Below are 21,509 nucleotides of genomic sequence, written 5' to 3'. Positions count from 1 at the left end.
TCCCGCCGGGCCTCGGTGCAGAGAGGCCATTTTACGTCCCGCGCTGTGAGCGAGAGACGCGCATTTCCCACTCTGCCGGGACGGTCCCGTTAGGAACGGCACAGCTGCCTCCGCAGTTGCCCACAGAGCCCAACAAGCTGCTTCAGCGACAGAGGAAAGGAAACCAAGCAAGCGACAGGAAGACTTGCCTGTCATCAGCGTTTACGGATAACCCTTCCTGAGGAAGGAACTATACAAAAGTGCCAGCAAAAGCCACAAATCAGTGGGGGGGGGGGGGGGCAATTTACATACGTGACTGGAACCATGTGGCATTCTGTAGCAGTCTAGGACACCAGGTTCAAGTTTGTAAGTCTGATTCAGATTCAGATCACTGGTAAATCGTTCTGACTCATCCAAATGACCCTGCCGTGAAAACAATCAGGTTCTGTATAACCCCCCCTCCCCCACATGAAACCTTAAGTCAGATTCACCTGAACTACTCATAAGCCACCAGGATAAGCCCCGAGCTTGTGTGAAAATCATGCATTCCTGGGAGGGTGCAAATAGCCCGGGGGATCCATCTCAGCTGAGCTCGCCACTGCTGTGACTCATCTGCGAGTCACAGGTGAGCAGATGAGGCTTTTTCCTGTGCCTCGCAAAGGCGCTTAAGAGGAAACACGCCTCGCTGTGATTCGCAGGAGAGTCAGAGCGGCGCCTGCAATCTCTGACGGCAAATGGAGACGTCGCAGGCGACACAATTTAATACGGAACCCAAATTCTGTTTTTCAAAGAATAAAACATCTGACCTTAACATCATAAAGACATTTGAAGTTATATTACACTCTGTTTCTTTAATTACTGAACATTTTACCCCATGTGAAAGAGAATCAGCAAGTCTGTGGGTGAGGATAAACAGCCTTCACGAAAGCGTTACCAAAGCCATGTGTGTGTGGCAACCCCCCCACCAACATCTTCTAAACTCGTTTCAGTTAAAGTCCATCCAGGGCTGAACGCACCAGCCAAACTGCCACGAGACAGAGGCACAGCAAACAGACCACATCCAACATCCTGAGTCCTTTCAGATTATAATTGATGTTAAACATTAATTTAGTAGACTTCACTAGGCCTGCTTCCACCGGCACTGGACTGTGAAGAAATCGCACTAAAATGGCACTAACGTTATAGTCGGGACCATCCAGGCAGGATCCACAGGGCATTTTGCATCTTCTCTCATCCCGACGGTCCCTGTCAGACCTCTCCTAACAAAAATGACACCAACCAAAACGAAACATCTACTCTGACATCCTGACCTCCCATGATTTCAGGCTGCTGGGGTGGAGCTTGGATGAGCTCTGATCCAGAGCCCGCATGACAGTCCCCGATCACGACCCTCAGAAAGGGAGTCGGATAGTGGGGGATTCGTTACTAGCAATATGCGATCGCTCCAGCCCACATGGGTCACACAGAGAACCCACATCCTGCGGTAACTCTGCGGCTCTGACTCGCGCACCACTGTGCGTTTTTTAAAAGACTTCCTGGCCTGAGACAGCAATGTGATCCAACGCCATTCTGGCGCTCCACTAGGTGCCCACATGTCCATTCAGAGTATTCGGTTTCCGGTGTCATCGCAAACCCAGCGTCGCCTTTAAGGTGGAGAGTATGTGGACCCACACAGAACTGCACCTCCTCCGCCTGTGTCCCTGGACAGTCAGCATAAGCCGCCCCATTTGTCTTCTAGCGAAGAGCTGACGCGCCAGTTTTCCTCAAGCAAAATGCTTACTGATTTGTTTTTCAGATGGCCAATTTGTTCCCAGCTTAAATGTTAACTAGTTAAACATCTAAATGACAATACCATGGTGGAAATCTGTTACATTTACATTTCATTATTTGCCCAGATCAATGTAGGAACAGATTGTGGCTGTTAGACGGCTGTGCCTGTGATCGGAAGGATGTCGGTTCAAATCCCGTAGCCGACGGACTGATACCACTGTCAAGCCCTTAACTTCAGTTGAAAAGCAAATTTCCAAAACCCACTCGGTCCCATGTGATATGTTTTTGAGAATTTGTCCACTTAGTGAGTTTTGGAAATTTAATGGAAGTTCTTCATTGGATTAAATGAGGACTGACCTTAGGTCACTGACGGTCTCACATCAAAAACAACAAATAATGGATAATTTTAGAAATTTGTTCTTCATTGCTACAGGGGCACAGGCACTGAAGACAATTTCCCCTGGGCATGAATAAACTATCTGTGATCTTTTCTGTCCTCTTGTTTTAGAGTCCAGACCATTTCAGATGTATGACCTGGAAATTCAGGCAGTACATTACCTACTTTCCGACATCAGTAATCTAAAAAATGTTGATAAAGAGCTTCTATAAATGGTTTCACTTAAAGAGCTTTAAAGAGCTCGGCCCCCTGAAGCTTGATATGAAGTGCTGAGAAAATTACTTTCAGGTGCCGGTGATTTTATCAGATTCGTCCCAGTCAATGGAAAGTACATCCCGTTTGTCATCGACGGTTCAAATCTCTTTTTCCTTATTTTTGGTTTATTTTACCTGGCAAACAACAGATTGTTTTAAGACTCATTAACCATCAATAAATGAGCAAACTTGTCTTTAGCAAATGATGTCACAAAAATCCATATTATTAGCCTGCAATACTACTACTAACTACTAACATAGTTTCATGACATCCGGCCCTGTGTTGCATTTATGACCCGTTTTTGCCTCCTGATCCCACCGTTCTGGAACCATGGTTGTACGTGGTGATCCCTGCTGTTGAAATCCCATTGGTTCTTGATTTATCACAGAAGGAAAGGCTTGATGATCCTGCGTGAGCCGGCAGGATTTACAGACAGGCTTAGTGCCCAGCTGCTGCAAGATCAATGCACCACTGTATTTAATGGCATGGAGGGAGCGTGCTCGAGGCGACGCCGTACGACTGCATGCCGCGCATTCTTGGCCGGAAGCACGTCTCACTGCTCACTGTTAACCCCCCCCCCCCCCACAACTGCCATCCACCAACGCAGCAGGACAAAGCGATCTGCAACAGACATTCTGGAACTTTCTAGATGAATGGTCGAGATTTAAACCTCCACATGCTCCTCTGAGGTCAATCAGGCAGCTGAGGCAGATCATGCAACGACAGGTGTGGGTGGTTACTAAGGATACCTCCACTCCTGTGAGCATAAAAGCCCCTTTCAGTTATTGCCCTCAGACCCCCCCGCTCATGCCTCCCAAGATCAGCCTATCCATCTACAAGAGGGGACATGATGAGGTCCGCTCTCGTAGCCCCTAGTACAGAGCACAGCTGTAATGAAATTACTATCAGTGGAGCAACGCATTTACAAATTCCAAGCAGACCTAACTGAACTCCCCATATTGCCAGTCTCAGACCATCATGCCATTAAAAAAAGTGATGGCAGTTGTGTACTCACAGAACACACACACCTATGGATGTGACTGTCTATGACATCATAATAACACCGTTGCCACCATTCGATGATGAAGAACATTAATGTGTCCCACCACATGCTGCTAACTTCTTGCTAGCATCTGACACCCGTGCGCCAGTGTCTTGCAGCTCTCCAGCAGACCTATTCAGGGCCGGGGGGTGTCTCATCCCCAGAGCAGGGGCCCGGATGTGGGGCGTCAGGGGGCGGCGGAAGCGAGGGTCTCTCAGGCTCCTGCGGCTTCAGCCCAAACACCAAAGGCTTCTTATACTCTGATACACTGGCTTTGCATGTGTGGGGGGCTGTTGCTCATTTTATTATTAGAATCATATTCTCAGAACAACTGAGAGAAAACCACGAAGTACCAAAAATCTCCTAGTTTTCGAAAGCCGCATCACTGAAGCTAATATGCTATATGTACTTATCTGCATCAAGCTGCTCTTCACTGATTCACTTAATGATCACCCTTCAATTGTCTATTTATTCAGTGTTATGTGGTTAGTGCATTTAATGACAAAAGCCAGGACAAAACGTCTCATTACAGGGGAAGCAACTAATTTGACTGGTTCTTCCTCTCATGACTTACCCTGTACCATTAACTGTATGCTCATCAGATTACATCATTAACATTCTCCCAGCTAACTGGATGATGGGCATCACATGACACCTACTCATAAGTCGCATCACACAAGAGTATTCTGTTCGTTTAATGCTAACAGTGTTTAGTATGAAGGTTCTTAGTTTGGAAAATGCTTCCATTCAAACTAATACCACTAACTATGCTGTAGAAAGATAAGCTTGTCGGACACGTTTTCCTGGAATTCTGTTATCAAAACAGCGAGCCATACACTTCCCATAACTGATTTCCAATCAGGATTGGTCCAGCGCCTACCCAGCAAACCCCGAATGCGATACATTGAATGCTCCACTATAACTGGAGTGTCTACTACAAACCGAACAGCATCTAGATTCCACACACTGCATGCGTTTGAAAGCTGGGGGGACACATGGCTGATAAGTACGATCCAACACACCGATTTCAAATGTTCAGCCCTGGGGAGACAGCGCTGTCCCGAGAGTCAGAGCAAAAATTCTGCATTGGAACCATAAGCCGTGATGAACACGTCAGAGGAATACCGTGCAGTGCCGGTGCAGTGCTGGTGCAGTGCCGGGGCCTTCCCATATAACACACACAATATGTTTTTAGTTCAGTTAGATTGCTTTGTACACAACACACTTTCTAACCTGAAAACAAAACACTTAACACCTAAATCAAAGGGTGAGTATGACTCTAACAGCGAGGCTCTTCATTCCGGGATCTTGTTCATATTAAGAAAAAGTGTTTTATTCCTATTTCCAGCAGAGCTGAGTTTATTCTGACCAGCAGCACACATGCTCTTCCACAAAGCTGACATTGTCCTGCTGCATCCCTCCATCCAACACAACCAAACCTGCAGGGGAAAATACGCAAGCCAAGTGCAACTGTTACCATGTGTGCAATGCGGGTCATGTGTGTGTACACCATCCCGCCTCTACCCGCAGTGTGATATGTGTGTGTGTACACCATCCTGCCTCTACCCGCAGTGTGATATGTGTGTGTACACCATCCTGCCTCTACCCGCAGTGTGATATGTGTGTGTGTACACCATCCTGCCTCTACCCGCAGTGTGATATGTGTGTGTGTACACCATCCTGCCTCTACCCGCAGTGTGATATGTGTGTGTGTGTGTGTGTGTACACCATCCTGCCTCTACCCGCAGTGTGATATGTGTGTGTACACCATCCTGCCTCTAGCCGCAGTGTGATATGTGTGTGTACACCATCCTGCCTCTACCCGCAGTGTGATATGTGTGTGTGTACACCCATCCTGCCTCTACCCGCAGTGTGATATGTGTGTGTGTGTGTACACCATCCTGCCTCTACCCTCAGCATGCTATGTATGTGCATACACCATCCTGCCTCTACCCTCAGCGTGCAATACGTATGTATATACCATTCTCTCTTAACCCTCAGTGTGGTATACAATGTTTACTCCTTCTCTAAACCCTGACACCAACACTTCCCACCACCTCTAATCCAGTACCAAACCCCAGTGAGCATGGAATCACCCAGATAACACCCCAGGACAGCATGCAGATTTGTACCTCCAGTCCAGGAAGTGTGATGCTCCAGTGCTACCTACTGAGCCAAGATGCCACAATATTTATCCGATTTGGTTTTTATTTGGTTAGTGTTTTTTCCTCAATCATTTTATTTACTGAAATACATATGACTGCAAAGAATATGGCTGTTTGGAAAACAGAAAAGCACACAGACACATATAAACAGCAAATAATAGCATTTTAACTTCTATACAGACACGACTACAGCAGACTCATTTAGTCACGAAACGTATCAGTTTCCAGTCATTTACTTCACTTTCGTGACCGTGATAGATTCACGCAGCAAGCAAGCAGCCGACAAATGAATGGACAATGAGCTCAAGGATCAAAAAAATTATTAAAACACAAGTCGGGGGTGGGGGGGGGGGGGGGGGGTTCCCTCCAAAGATGTGAAATATATAGATACTTTATTAATCCATAGGAAAAATGTATGTTGCATTAGCACAACACACATACACTTAGACATGGAAAAAGACATTTAGACAGAAATAAACGATAATAAATTAATGAGAAACATTAACAGTAACGATACAAAGAATGTCAGGGAAAGTACTGCAAGGAATTTGGAAGTAGATAAATAGAAATAAATAGAACGCACAGCGGGTCATACATGGAACGAATGATGTTCTGTCAATGTACCTAAGCGGTGCTGGTCCTCCATAGAGCGACTCACTGTATAGTCCAGTGACCAAAAGTAGGAGTGACCTTACACAATGCAGTGCCGCTATCTCAGCGTGCTGCTGAAAGCATTAGCCCGTTTAGCCATGAGGAGCGAGACGTCACCATCAAATTGAGACGGCTGGAGCCAGATAGATCTTCTCGTGGCTCGATGTGCCAAGACTCCCTAAGTCTCCTTCCTGTTTCACCCAGTCATTAGACTCTGCTGCTCGAGGTCTGAGTACGAACGTCAGGAACAAACGGGGACACACGTTCTCCCGGAACAAGCGTGAGAATCCGGTCAGGCCGGACACTGCAGCCAGTCTGCACTGCTTCACCACGTCTGAACCACTGCTTTCTTGGTGTGTCTCTGTGCAAGTGCAGCCAGCAGTGAGGTCACGCCGTGTGACCAACAGCGGCAGACATTTACCCTGCGGCCTCAGTGTGACATTCCCTGCATAGAGTGACGCACGTCGATACAGATTCAATGCTGGTTGATGGCGGCACAGATAGGTGACATATTCACTGTTAAACCGATCAAACTGATCTTTGCCATTACCAAACCTTAACGATGACCACCAATGCAGTTGTTGGGCTTCCAAGGAGAGCCTGACACACTACCTCCAAAACTACAATCATGAGAGCTCAGGAGTTGTGAAACAGCACCGTTAACACCTAACCCTTTATAATTCAGGGTCAGGTTATATTATAATATTTACAGTACTCTACATTCCTATACATACACTAGATTCTGTCACACTGTGCAGGATTAACGTCTGCAGTTTGAATTATCTAGGTTCTATTTAAGTGTTCAGGTTCTAGGTTTTATTGGTTCCTGCCTTCTTTAAGGACTGGAGAGCCACTGCACATGCACAGACATCAAGACGCACCTACCTCACCTTCCATTCACATACGACAATCTCTGTGAGGGGCAGCATATTTGAGACCGGAAGTGACATGAATGGCCCATTTATTAAGTAATCACGCGCTAGAGCTGCCAGTGTCATGGCGGGGGTCCAAAGGCGCACATCGCTGAAATGAGCCCTCTGTCTGCCACCCTCCTTGGAATTTCCTCTCCTGATGCCCTCGTCTCCCTCAGCACCAATAGGGGGCTGCGCAGCCTACAGACCCTTTGTATGAGAAATGCTGCGGGGTTTTCCACGGTGGTGCCAGGGCACGACAACAACGGGGAGGCCCAAGCCTCCACCTGCCGTCACAACCAGGAGGGAAGTTGGGCCCGGGCCACGCCCACTGCCAGTTTATCGTCCAATCAGGCTTTGGCTACACATTCGAAGATTACACTCAAACAGACTAAAAGGAAACCTGCACTCAGTGTAAACGACTGGATGCTTAATTTCATTTGAAAAAATAAATTTTGTTTCAGGAGCATAAATACTACACAAAATTTTAGGATTTTTAATATGAAAACTTTTTTAAAAAGCACAGAAAAGAAAAGAACTGGGCCTCCGGTCCGAAATAAATTACACTTGAATAGACAAAAAGGTGACTCGTGCCTTTTCATCCTCGAAAGATCATTGACATTTTAGCCGATAATGAAGAGAGCAAACCACATATTCACTTCTGGTGGGATCACTGAAAACTCTGTGCAAGCTTGCTACGAGTAAATTTCAAAGTTCCAAAAGCCAGTGGACATATTTGGCTGGACTTAAAAAGCAGGCACTGTGATGTCATAAGCCAAACAGTGGCAGCACACCAACCAGCGAGACAGATGTAAGGGATGAGTCGGATGGTCTGGTGGGACTGTCGCATGTCTTAAAAGAGGCCCTCAGAATGGGAGCAAATGAGACTCACGTGGTAAAGGAGTAGTGAGAACTGGAGTGATCGTGGTCATCACACAAACACAACAAAAGAGCAGTGAGCTCAGGGACCAATGGGATCATCGCCTCCTAAAAGAGCAGTGTGCTCAGTGACCAAATGGGATCATCGCCTCCTAAAAGAGCAGTGAGCTCAGTGACCAATGGGATCATCACTCCTAAAAGAGCAGTGAGCTCAGTGACCAAATGGGATCATCGCCTCCTAAAAGAGCAGTGAGCTCAGTGACCAAATGGGATCATCGCCTCCTAAAAGAGCAGTGAGCTCAGTGACCAAATGGGATCATCAAACAGACAAAGACTCAATCGAAAACGACCAAATGGGATCATCCCATGTTAAAAAGAGCACTGAAAAAAGGAGCTAATGGGATCATGGAAATGTCAAGAGAGCAGGGAAGTATGAGCTAATAACAGAGCAGAGAGGAGAGGTATGTAGCAGGAGAGGTAAGAGGAGATGTATCTCCAGATGAGCACTGCCCTCCGGAGCCGCCACCCCCCAACCCCTGCCTCCCCCCCAGCTGCTGACAGCCTTCTCCTGGGACGTTTGGAACATACTCGAGCTCCACATGGCCGGTGGGCCAGAGAGGGACCCTGCTGGGGGCATGGTGACTCTCAGGCCCACACAGCTGGACAGGGTGAACCGGATGGGGGGGGAGGGGGTTGGGGGCGGAGGAAAGCAACGGAGATGAAAGCAGAAGGGGCGCGCGGCAGAGAGGAAGCGCAGAGGCAACAGATGTTCCCCCCCCTCCGCTAACGGGCCCCTCTGCGTGTTTGTTTGTGCCAGGAGGCTTTCCTGCCCCACACCGCTATCGGTACGGCCGCCCGCCCTGGACGGGGCCAGGCAACAGCAGACCACAGGATCCGCTCCCCTGAACGTGCCCATGCCGCCGTGACAAAGAAAAGCAAGGGGAGAGACGGAGGGAGAGAAGGAGAGAGAGAATTTATTCTTAAATTCCGGTTCGGTATTTCTGAACCCGAAAGCGCACTCTTCACGAAGATCCAATGCAGCCCACCGTAAGTAACACCCTCACTGCAGTGCTTCTACGGTAGACAAAAGTTTGTTCGTGAGCAGAGCAAAACACAGAGAAAAGCAAAAAAAAATAAAAAAATCATTTAAAAGTACAACGTAAAAGACTGACCTTCAAAATCTGATATTATTCCTCCCAAGTGAGCATTAACAGTGGAATCAGACATCTTTTGTCTTAATATCAACAGTGAAGATCCCTTTCCAATCAAGGTAACGTTTCAGAGGCGTTCTCTGTGTCCTCGAACGAATCCCAAATTAGGAGTCAGAGAAAAAAAAAAAAAAAAAAAAAAGTTATGCCTCAAGATCCAGGTCCCTCTGCTTTCTTAAAGGAGCAAATTCTCCTGCTCGCGCCGCTGCTGCCTCCCTCGCCACCGAGCTCCGGGGGGAGGGCGGACAGCGGCCCCCTCCTTTTCTCTGGCTTCTCTTGCTCCCTCCCCTCTCTCCCCTCCGCTCAGCACGTCCGCACGCGCGCGCACACACACACACCACACACACAACCACCGTCCTCTCACAGAGATAAACCGAAGACAGCTTGCTCTGTTGCACTCTCCCAGCTTAAGATTCAAGCCAATGAAGACACTCTGACTACTTAAGCAGTTTTTTTTTTTTTTTTTTTTTTCACTCGACTCTTTAAATTTGACCGCAAAGCAGCTGACGCTGGCAGAGCCGTGTATGGTAATGCCTGCAGGACCCCTTCGGTCCGAAGTCATTTCCCTCCGTAGTCATGTTGTTCTCTCCAAGCAAGTAAACAGTGTATGAGCGCCACACTTGTTAAGCAGCGACAGGAGCTGTCAGAGAAACCAGCATTCGAACTTACACTCATATTTTATCTGAGTCTCAGCTAAAAGTCTCCCTAAGAGAATTCGGTCACCACACTGCATTGAAAAAGAAGTGCAGTTTTTTTTTTTTTTTTTTTTATAAATTTTGGCCCAATGTTTAAAAATGACAAATTGCACAGATCAGCATCGAGAAATACAGGCAGAAAGGCCAACATTTTCGCAGCTTCACTCTTCATACTTATACGGGACCCCCTGCTTCAGCCCTAATTAGGCGCTGAACACAACTGTTTACTACTTAGAAGGAGTCCACAATAAAAGCACCTTCTGTGAAAGCGCTGGGCCTCCGGCCCTTTTAAACTCGCCGGCCTGAAAGCAAACAAACAAACCTTCACTTCCAGATCTGGCAAATTACATGCAGAAGTGGAGGTTTGGTGAGTCCCTGGGGTCCCTACAGTACCACACCCAGCGCACTCGGGGGGGGGGGGGGGGGGGGGGGGGGGGGTGGGGGGGGAAGCCATACCAGCGGATCTGGTAAGAACTTCAGGCGATTTGTCACTGAAAGCAACGCCTCCCTCCCCCACCCCCCCTGGCACAATGTGCTGAGAGCTGCTCTCCTGAACACACTGTTTTTATTGCATGTTCCCTTTTCCTCCATCCGCAGAGTCAGAGGCTGGGGGTGCACAGGCATTGAGTGTCCCACGCCACGCCACCCCCCCCCCCCCCCCCACCCTCCTGGCTAACGCTGCTACTGACCTTTGTGGGGGTGGATAGAGGCTAGAGGAGCTGCAGGGGGTCAGGAGGCTCTGAGAGGGCGGCACCCGGCTCGGGATAGTTTCGGGTATGATTCAGCTGCAGGACTCGCAGAGAACCAAAGCGCAGAGCAGGACAGAATGAAAATCCCACACACTGCCGGGGTTCTAGCATGTCCCCAGTCACAGCGCTCTGGCTGCCATTTTTATTATTTCTGTTCATCATCAATAAAGACAAAATGGTGAGCAGCAGTGGGATTGAAAATGAACACACTGCAGCCACCGGGGAGCTACGAGGCGAGATAAAGGCCATTTTCACTGCCTATTCACTACATTTTTTTATTCCACCAATCTCTCTGCAAGTCATATTTTGGTTTGTGGATAAAGAATAGATCTATGTCCAGGAAGATGCATCTCACAGATGTGCAGGAAGATGCATCTCATGGATGTGCAAAAAAATTGCATCTCACAAGACGTGCAAAAAAATGTGCATCTCACAAATGTGCCAGGATGCTGTATCTCACAAACGTGCAAAAAAATGTGCATCTCATAAATGTGCAGGATGCTGTATCTCACAAACATGTAGGAAATTGCATCTTACAGAAATGCAGGAAGCTGCATCTCACAGACAAGCAGAAAGTTGGCACCTCACAGACATGCAGGAGCTGCATCTCACAGACATGCAAAAAGATGCACCTCACAGGACGTGCAAAAAGCTGCATCTCGTAGATGCACAAGAAACTGCATCTCACAGACGTGCAGGGGGGCTACAACCACTGAGTGGAAAAAGCTGCAGAGGGTGGTGTGCTCCTCTTACACGTGTAAACATTCAAGCACCAGAATCCCAGAGAACATCCAAAACACCGGCATGGCAGTCGCGCATGAGGCTAAAGCGCTCTCCCAGTCTTCCTCCTGGCTGAGCTGTGATTAGCTGCTATCAGAAACGTGTGTGTGGGGGTGGGGGGGGGAGCTAAGGCCACAACTTCTGGGTTTAATGCTCTCCATCCAAACAATGACTTGTGTGTGTGCTTTCAGCTACATAAACTACAGAGCTGCTGACAAGATACACAGCTAGTTTCCAACAACAAAAAAATACAAAATGAAACTACAGTAGCCAGAGCATTTGAACAACCCATTACCAAACAGTCATGTGACACACATCATACAGAAATCACCTGGCCAGAGTCCTTGATGATGCCACAAAATTAACATCAAATCAGATCAGATGCTTAGCATTAACATTAATGAGGGGACAGACAAAGAAGCAGATGTCAGCAGCTCAGTCACAGTGGACTGAAAAACTGTCATGGGCAGATTTGCGTACCTGCACACTAGGGGGCAGTGGTGAGTCACAGCACAGGCCTACAGGAGCACTCACTGAGGAGGTCGTCTGTCACTCATATGCTGTGATCTGTTATGTTCCAGGAGAACTGCATTTCCAACCAACGCACCCCCTGAAACGAGCATGTAACTCACACGCATAGTTACTCACTCCCACGCTCCGCTACGCCTCTGTGGGTTGGGGGGCACTGATCTGCTGTGTATCAGCTGTAAAATAGCAGGGCTATGCACTGCGTCAGACTGGAGCTGGACTGCGATTTACTGCACACTCACCAGCACCCCCCCCCCCCAACAAACACCCCACCAGCACAGAGTCACACTAAGTGAGCTTAACCTCTAGCCCACAGCAGCCAATCAGACCATGCAGACCCCAGATATGCAGAGCTGAGCGACAAGCTGTCCAATGACAGGACCACGACAACGAGTGGGAGACGTGAGCTGCCCAAAACCTGGCCGGGTGTGATCTCACGCAGAAGAGCTGGCTAAAATAACATGCGCACTTTGAAAAAGGTGTTTATTTTCTTCATGCTAAGGCACATTAGACTATAAGGTACAACAGCAGATCCCCTGGTCAGCTGTGACTCTACAACCTTCTGATTCTCCTGCGCCACTATGATCTGACCAGCAAATGTAACACCCCCCCCCCAGTGCTATTAATGCACATTTCGGCAGGTAGGATTATTTGTCATTTCAGCCATATACACAGTATACAGGGAAACGAAACATTGTTCATCCAGGACCAGGCAGAAACAGACGACAGAAGGACAGAAGCAACAAAGGACAACACAAGTGTAATATACAGGACAAGACAGCATACAGTGCATGCAGTAGTAACCGTGCTGGTCTGAAATGGATATTTAAATAAATAGTGTTATTGCTCATACAGTATTTATGACTTATACTGTATTTTAGCAGCAAGATGGCAATAATTAGTAAATAAAAGCGCAAACAGTATTCGCGGCAGGACAAGAGAGTGTGCAGCATATAATAAATTAAGCTGTATATGAAATAGTTGGTAATTCAGTTTTGGCGAAAGAGTCTAACGGCCTGAGGGAAGAAGCGGCTTCCCATCCTGGCAGTGAAGGCCAGTGTGCTACGGAACCTATGGCCAGACGGAAGGGGGGAGAAGAGGGTGTGGGAGGGGTGTGTGGGGTCGTCCGCAGTGCCGGTGGCTGTGGAGATGCAGCGTGACGTGTTAATGTCTGCGACAGAGGGGAGAGAGATGCCCCCATGATCTTTTCTACTGTTCTTACTAACGTCTGTAGAGTCTTGCAGTTCCCATAAAAAGCTGTGATGCAGCTACACAGGTTACTCTCTATAGTCCCTCTGTAAAACAGGGTGAGAATGGGGGGGGGGGGGAGGTTCCCTCTCCTCAGTCTCTGCAGTAAATAGAGGTGCTGCTGGGCTTTCTCGGCGATGGAGCTGGCGTTGAGGATCCATGTGAGGTTCTCCGTGATGTGAACACCAAGGGCGGGTCCCCCTGAAGTCAACAACCATCCTCTTGGTCTTGTTCACATTCCGAGACAGGTTGTTGGTTCCACACCCGTCCGTTAGCCGTTGCGCCTCCTCTCTGTACACCACGTCGTTCCCACTGATCAGACCCACCACGGTTGTGTCATCAGCGGACTTGATGATGCAGTTTGAGCTGTGCATTGCTGCACAGCCGTGGGTCATCGGCGTGAACAGCAGAGGGCTGAGCACACAGCCCTGGGGGGGGGCGCTGTGCTCAGCAAGGTGGTACTGGAGATGTTCCCAGTCACAAAGTCCAGGATCCAGTTGCAGAGGGAGGTGTTTAGGCCCAGCAATCTCAACTTTCCTATAAGATGCTGAGGAATGATTGTGTTGAATGCTGAACTGAAATCTCTGGACAGTATTCTCACCTAAATGTCCTTTTTGTCCAGGTGGGTGAGGGGCCACGTGGAGGGTGGTGGTAATGGCACCATCTTATTTATCCCACTAACAAACAATTTGTTTGGAATTATGCACCCCCCAGGCACAGAGACCTTTTTGCCCACCTCAGAGCAATGGACGACCCACTACAGACGCCAGAATGCCAGACATCAGCTCAAAACACCAGGCAAACGGAGGGTGTGGTTATCTGTCCCAACAGGTGAGGGCGCACTTCTCACAACCACGCAGTAGCTGGATCAGCTCGCCACAATGCTTTCGCGCGGTCATCACTCAAACGACTGTGCTTCGGCCAATCTGCCAGAGAGAATGGCTCCGTAAGCAGGACAGCCATGTTATTAAGTGTATTTAATGTGTACTACGGGCGTGAGCCGCAGATGGATGTCAGGGCCACGCGAATGACGTACAGAGGCCAGGCGACGGCCAATACGCATTCGGCGCTGAATTACTGGCATGGAATTCCCAGCCACCAATGACAGGGCAGTAAATCGCGGAGGGGGAAAACGAGGACCAGCAGCCTCCCACAAACTTTAACCCCGGCCAGCAAACGATCCGTTTTGCTGATGAAACAATGTCCTTGCCTGCAAATCCAAAGGTTCAGATAAACACACAAATGGTCGGAAGGCTTCCGCTGCAGAAGACAGAGGAATCCTGGGAGATCGCCGTCTCCACCAAGCCCATGAATTTCCACAGTGGATTTGGTCTGATTTCGTATATGGAGCTTGTTCCCGGTACAAGGAGCGGGTAGATTATAACCCCAGTTCGGAAATGGGGAGGGTCTGGTTATTAGCGTTCGCTAATAGTGCTGATTGCAGATTGCAGGCTAACATTAGCAGGTAGCGCTAATGTCAGATGAGCGACTATTCCGGCACCATGCATCAGCAATCTCCATTTTCCATTTTTAAGAAGCATTTTCTAGCAGTAAAAATGCCCTTCGGGGAACAAGCCCAGAAAGAGAAGCACGTCAGCAAAAAGCTGGGGCCAGCCCACTCCCCCGGGGCCTCCTCAGATACGAGAGCCACATACCCACCCACGCGGGGAACGACAGGTCACGATCAAGGCCCGAGATGTTACTAAGAAATCAAGACAGGCAGGATCTGCAAGAACACGGGGAGGAACCGTGGTTGTCAGACCCGCTAACCCGGTCAGAGGCCCAGTACCGGAGAGGTGCTAACAGCCAGGACTACTTTAAGGGGAAAGCCACAGGGCCCCCGCCGGAGCCCGCATCTAAGGGGGGGGCGGGGCAGGCAACACGTGGAGATCAAATGAAAAGTTACGTTATTGCACTTTAAAACAAAAATCAGGCCTAACGTTTTTGTTCTCTCAGGATCTGACCCAGAATGTGACCATTAAAATGGAAGGTGTGCGACCTGCAGGGCTTCAGATAATTATAGGACAGATACACCCACACGTATCTATAAATACATATAAAACAGCAGGCTGCAGCCCTGATATTTATATGTATGCTGTGTCTGTGCATATATATATATACACACACACACACACACACACAGAGCTGCTTTTCTACACGTGGCTGCGAGCTTCTGCTGCTACACCGTTTGCTGGAGCTCTGTGGCCCGAGCGGCTGGATTTAAGTCACCATCATATAATTTCTAAGTTGCATAAGCACGGGCTATCCCGTGCGGGGGGGGGGGGTCATGACTATGGAGCGGTAGAGAGGGACCCCGGAGGGCTCTTCTGGGGGCTGTGGCAGGGATGGGAGCCCAAGCCACGGCTCTGTGAGGCGACACTGGGAGCCTCTTAGGGAAACGCTGCCAGTCTGAAATCCTCGATGTGTCATCGTCCTCCTAAATACGTGAGTGACAAATGAAACAAAAGCTACGAAGAGGCAGAGTGTCACAATGCCACTGAGTCATACTGTGTTTATGGCTCTGGATCACGCATTGGGATGAGGAGGTAGTAGCGGGGGCGGGAGGGGGGGGGGGCGTAAGGTCAAAGTCTCGAGTGCTTCCAGCAGCTGGCATGGACGTGCCCCTGTGATAGGGGGCAGACCCCTCCCCCACATGGGCCCCGTTTCGTATCCACTGAGCTACACAGGGTGCCCCCTAGAATGGGCAGCTGTCTACTTTTTATTTCAGCCCCCGTGGCCCCCATGGACGGTGGACAGGAAGGGCCACCCAAGCTAGATGGGTCTCGCGGGCGGAAGAGAGAGACACACGACCAGTGCTGCTCTTCCCTTTGCTGTTAAATGACCCTGTAATTATCCTCCCCCTGTCCCAGTGGGGCCCCCGCCCGCTGGCCAGATGCTGCCCCCAGCTCAACCTTCCTGTGTGTCTTAAGGAAATGGCCTGCTCTCCACGACCGAGTGACTCGTTACGCATCCTTCACCCCCACCACAACGTCTCTGATGTCAGGGACACGGCCTCCCATACTGCCGCTTAAGCGCACGATGGCCGACCTCATAAATCAGCCGCACCGGCAGAGGTGGGCTGGGTCAGACGCCGCTCGGGTCTCTCCTGCCCAGCCGCTACTTTACACTCGGCTTGGTGGAAATGTTCAGAACCCACTCACGGTCGAATTGCATTTCATTTAACACCAGAACACCCATAAATTTCTATAGCCGGTGGTTTTCCGCAAGCTTCCCATACTAGCCGTTCATTCTTCAGATGTTCTGAAGACCGGCCTTCTTCAAAGAGCTTCTGTAGCCCCCTGAAATGGGCCGGTTTGTCTGGGGAGACGCCTACAGGAGTTAAAGACCGCTGGAGAAAAAGTCATCGCATTCTTGTTTATAGCGAGGCTCTGGCATTCGGTTGTGTTGCAATGATGACCGGCCGTGCATCCATGAGAACCGTAGTCGGTCCTATTTTGAGCCCATCTCCTGCACACCTACAGTGTACCGGTCACCAGGGGGGGTTGAGGCCTGCTATTGGCACTGCATCTGTGCTGCATCAGGGATACTAAAGGTATGCTATGGGGTGGTTGGGAGGTGGGGGGGTTGCTTTCAATGTGTGGAAATGAAAATAAACAAACAAACAAGCAAATAAATAGATATTAGGGGGAGAAAAGGTGCAGGGATGTGATTAATTGAGGACGCCTCAAAGCGGTTCTGTGTAAAAAAGATGACAGGTCATGATCATCTAAGCATACAGGCGGGAGACAGGCTGCTCAGCTCCGGATAGTATCTGCAGGCTCACCCAACTGGAAAAGTCACTAAGCAAGTCTTTGCAGAAAATGAGATCACTAAAAAAAACTGGAACTGGTCTTTCAATAATTATCCCTGTTATCGCTGTTATGGATTTACTAGCTGCTGCTATCCAGTGGGACGTGGCAAAGCCTGGCAGCCACCCCTCCCCTCCTCCACACGTCTGTAACAGTGTTTGGGGGGGGGGGGGTTACATCTGGCTGTTCAAATATTGCTCCCAAAAAGTTGATGCAGACACAATGCAAAAGCAGAAAAATCATTTTCCATTCAGAACCCCGAAGTCCTATTAATGAGGACAACAGCTGTCAGAGACCCAGCTCTGCCTGGCCATAGAGATGGTGCTTTCAGATAACAAACAACAAGTAGCTTCTTCCACCTGTGACATCACTTCCTGCTGTCTGGTGTCGATGCCATCTGCTGTCGTCCTCCTAAGGTCACTTTGTTGAGAGCAAGCCTTCAACAACACTGTGGTGAAAAACTACAGAGGGTCGTGTCGTATGATTCCGGCGCTAGTTAAAGCCACAAGTAGGTCATCATTACGTCAACTACAAGTCATCACCATCATGCGTTCAAATCCCAAGGCTGACAGAGTCACCATATCACTGTTGGGTCCTTGAGCAAGGTCCTTAACCCCGACTACTCCATTGACCATGCTGTCCAATTCTCGTGCATATGTCGCTTTGGACAGAAGCGTTTGCCAAATGAATAGAAAGTGCCATTCATCCATCCATCCATTTTCCAAACCACTTATCCTACTGGGTCGCGGGGGGTCCGGAGCCTATCCCGGAAGCAATGGGCATGAGGCAGGGAATAACCCAGGATGAGGGGCCAGCCCATCGTAGGGCACACTCACACACCAGTCACTCACACATGCACACCTATGGGCAATTTAGCAAGTCCAATTAGCCTCAGCATGTCTTTGGACTGTAGGGGGAAACCAGAGTACCCGGAGGAAACCCCACGATGACATGGGGAGAACATGCAAACTCTACACACATGTAACCCAGGCGGAAACTCGAACTCGGGTCCCAGAGGTGTCAGGCAACAGTGCTAACCACTGCACCACCATGCCGCCCCTGAATAGAAAGTGGATTTTTTTTTAAAAAAGAATAAAAAATAGAGTACTCAGATTCACGACGGAAACAATTTGTGTAAACTTTTCTACTGTTACTTTCTCAAGAAAAAAGCCAGCTGAGTCTCACAGTTCATCATTCTGAAATAAGTGCATCAAGATTGCAAAACACTTTGGCAACAACAGGTATGAGAATAGAGGCGACACAATAGCCGGAATAAGTCAGGATTTAATCGTCACATCAGATTCAGGGTAGCAGAAACGTGTCACCATGGAAACCAGCCCAAAACAAGAAGTGAGTAGGACTAGGAAGTTACACTGCGTACAATTTCCCCTATAAACCCAAACTGCGGGTCTGCAGAGAAACAGAGTCTCTTCACCCAAAAGCAGCACAAGTCCATCTGAAACTGGAGCTCTTCACTGCTTCCATTCTCTTAAATCATCAAAAGGAAAAGAAAATCACAAAAATATCAGAGTAAGGGACATTTATGTCAGTTGCTACTGAAAAAATCCGCAGCACTCGGCCAATCTTACAAAGCAATAGCACCACTGCGTGGACATCTGTGAAACTGCAGGATTAGGTACCTTTCGCTCTAAACAGCACAAAGGATCTTGTTATTTGTAAATAACAATTCACATGACCATCAAAAATCACGCTTATCTGAATTTGCAGTTAAGGCCGTGTGAGCTGAAGTCACTCCAGGTCCCATCACTCCCTGCAGAGCCCCCCCCCCCCCAGTTGAGAGCCCAGCAGATGGCAATTTAAGCTACAGGTCAGTTGTGGTTTTAGTGATGGTGGCAAGTGTCAGTCACGTCGCAGAATGGGAGCAATGCTGCAGAGTGACATGGGGGGGGGGGGGCATTGCACACCAGCCAGCTGTGCCAACTGACAACCAGAGGGGTCCTTCGCATGGCGTCTACAGGTCACCAGCATATGCAGCCAACATCAGCAGGCATCTGACTAGACGGCCCTAAGTGAGCAGATGGCACAGCGTGGCACCTTCACACCGGAGCGCTGTGGCACGGAGACCCCTCAGGGGGGGGGCTCAGTTACAGGGGACAGCTGGGAATTCCCTACAGTCACACACGGATCCTAGTTTTTTACAGGGACATTTTTATAATTCCCACGACAACACAGATCCGCCCCCCCCCCGACCCCCCCACCAGCTCCAGCCTCACTCTCTTTTCCCTGCGTCTGTAAAACACCTCAGAGTTTCCGGTTAGGTGCAGCATGGACTGGAACCCACAGGGAGAAAGTGTTTGGGGGGGGTCATCTGTGAAGGGTGGGTGGCCCGACCGGACTTAATAACCATGTGTAGAAGTGGAGCGCAGAACCAGCAGCTTCCCCAACCAGCTGGGCATTCCTGACCTAAACAAGATGGTTGTGCCGTTAACCCACCAGTAGACCACAGTACCACCATTAAAACCCACCCAGGACATAAACTGCCAGGACATAGACTGCCAGGACATAGACTGCCAGGACATAGACTGCCAGGACATAGACTGCCAGGACATAGACTGCCAGGACATAGACTGCCAGGACATAGACTGCCAGAACATAGACTGCCAGGACATAGACTGCCAGAACATAAGACACCAGCGATGTGGACAAATGACCGTAACGCTGACAGCGCTCAACAAAGGGCTTTGAGAAGAAGCAGGATCCACACGGAGCCGAAGCATTGACAAGATAACCCCCTTCCCCTGTACCCAGCCTGGGGGGGGTCAGGTGAGCACAGCCGTGGAGACACACGGGAGTTAGCGACAAAGACAGACCAGCTCACTTCCTGACACTTTTAGATCCCTCATTAACGGCGCTGCAGAAAGTTTACCAAAAAGTTCCCCACTGACCAGCATGTCCCAAGCCCCCACGTCTCCCGCCTCTGATCGGTGGCGCCCCCCCCCCCCCTTCCACAGCTCCCGCCGGCGGTATTCCGGCATCTGGCTGCTGACCGTGGCCAAACTAAACCCAGACGGACCGGCGGCTACAGGCGAGAGAGAAGCGCTCGGTCAGTTAGTAATGAAAAAGAAAGGAGAGAAAAGAAAGAGCAACAGCCTCAACTGTGCTAAAGTCCGCCCCCCCCCCGGAATGTGGACTTTACCCGTCCTGACTGAGAAGCCCCGCAGCTTACCTGCGATTTTGTCTCCCTCCATAACTGGATCACACCCTCCAACAGCCACATGTAACGTCTGATGTTTTTTTTTCTTTTTCCTCTCCTTTTTTTGGAGACTTCCCCTTTCACTCACTCGCTCTCTCTCTCCCTCTCTCTCTCTCCCCCTCTCTCTCTTACTCCCCACTCTCTGCTCACTTTAATTTTTTCAATCTGTTATGATAATGAATGCATCCAGAATGACAGCATTGCCATGTGCTGCTCATATGGACTTTCTGCTCCGCCCCACCCCCATCTCGCCCCCCCCCCCCCCCCTTCTTTTTTTTCACATTGACACTAAAGCTGCATTGTGTCTTTGAAATGAAAACCCCGGGGGCCATGTGACCTGAACTCCCCAGCCCAAAAATAACTAGCCAAGCCCTCTTCAAGAAGGCTCCGTGGATTCCGCCTCTGCTTGGACGTCCTGTCCGCCTTCACCGCCCCTCCTGGGCTGCGCCGCTCTTTACGAGGGGGAAACGCAGACGGAGAAGCCCTGTGGACCTTCCAGCGGCCGTGGGGAACCGACAACCGGAGACGAGCCTCAGGAACCGGTCTGGGTGTCCAGTGTTCCATAGACGTCTCAGGTTTCATACGTCAGACGTGAAGACTAACAGAGGAGCCAGTGTAGCTGCCTGTAAGCCCCCCCCCCCCCGAGAGAGAGAGACCGGGGAGAGAGAGAGAGGGAGACGGTGCACTCTGACCTGCGGGCCCTTGCTTACACTCGACTAAGGTTAAGGTTTACTTAGCCAGGAGGACGCCCCAGGCCCAGGCCAAACACTATCTGGTTACGGCATTCTTGCCAGACTGCCTTAACTGCGACCCACAACCAGCGACACTCGGGGATGGAAATAATGACAGGAGGCGCTGTGAGTCATCCTAACCGGCTTCCGGCACTGCCGCCAGCCTTGCCGTTTCTCTCAGGACAAGCAAATGGGACCTTTTTCGATGCCCTCTGCCGTTACGTCGCCCCGTTACCGAAGGCCTTTAACGGAGAAGCAGAGGGCTCGCGAGCACGAGGCGGCCGCTTTCAGGACATCTCTAAGCTTCGGTGTGAACTTTGATTCCCAGATGCCGCTGCGATCAGCTGACCAAGCCCAGCAGGCTACGGGGCAAGGGTGTCATATAACAGCATACGGGGTGGTGATAATAATCTTTTATTTGCCATTTGCACAAGCTTTACAGCCATTTATGCAGCACCCCGGAGTAGTTTTCAGGGTTAAGAGCCTAAGAGTGATATG

General features: G+C 49.6%; 1 protein-coding gene across 2 annotated transcripts in view; it reads right to left on the bottom strand.

Moving 5' to 3' along the window:
* The window catches only part of septin9b (septin 9b), a 54,773-nt gene extending 34,296 nt beyond the window's left edge, over nucleotides 1-20,477 (bottom strand). Inside the window, exon 1 of one of the 2 annotated variants that reach the window (XM_049013836.1) lies at nucleotides 20,254-20,477. The gene's annotated coding sequence lies outside the window, so the exon portion shown is untranslated. Of the gene's footprint in view, nucleotides 1-9,221; nucleotides 9,381-20,253 lie in introns of those variants that run through there. The other variant, XM_049013837.1, reaches the window with a different exon arrangement.
* Nucleotides 20,478-21,509: the final 1,032 nt, after the last annotated feature.

The sequence above is a fragment of the Brienomyrus brachyistius genome, chromosome 5 (genome assembly GCF_023856365.1).
Source record: "Brienomyrus brachyistius isolate T26 chromosome 5, BBRACH_0.4, whole genome shotgun sequence".
In the NCBI taxonomy this organism is placed as follows: domain Eukaryota; kingdom Metazoa; phylum Chordata; class Actinopteri; order Osteoglossiformes; family Mormyridae; genus Brienomyrus; species Brienomyrus brachyistius.
The sequence above is the reverse complement of the archived record's forward strand: the minus strand, read 5'-3'. Positions and strand labels throughout refer to the sequence as shown.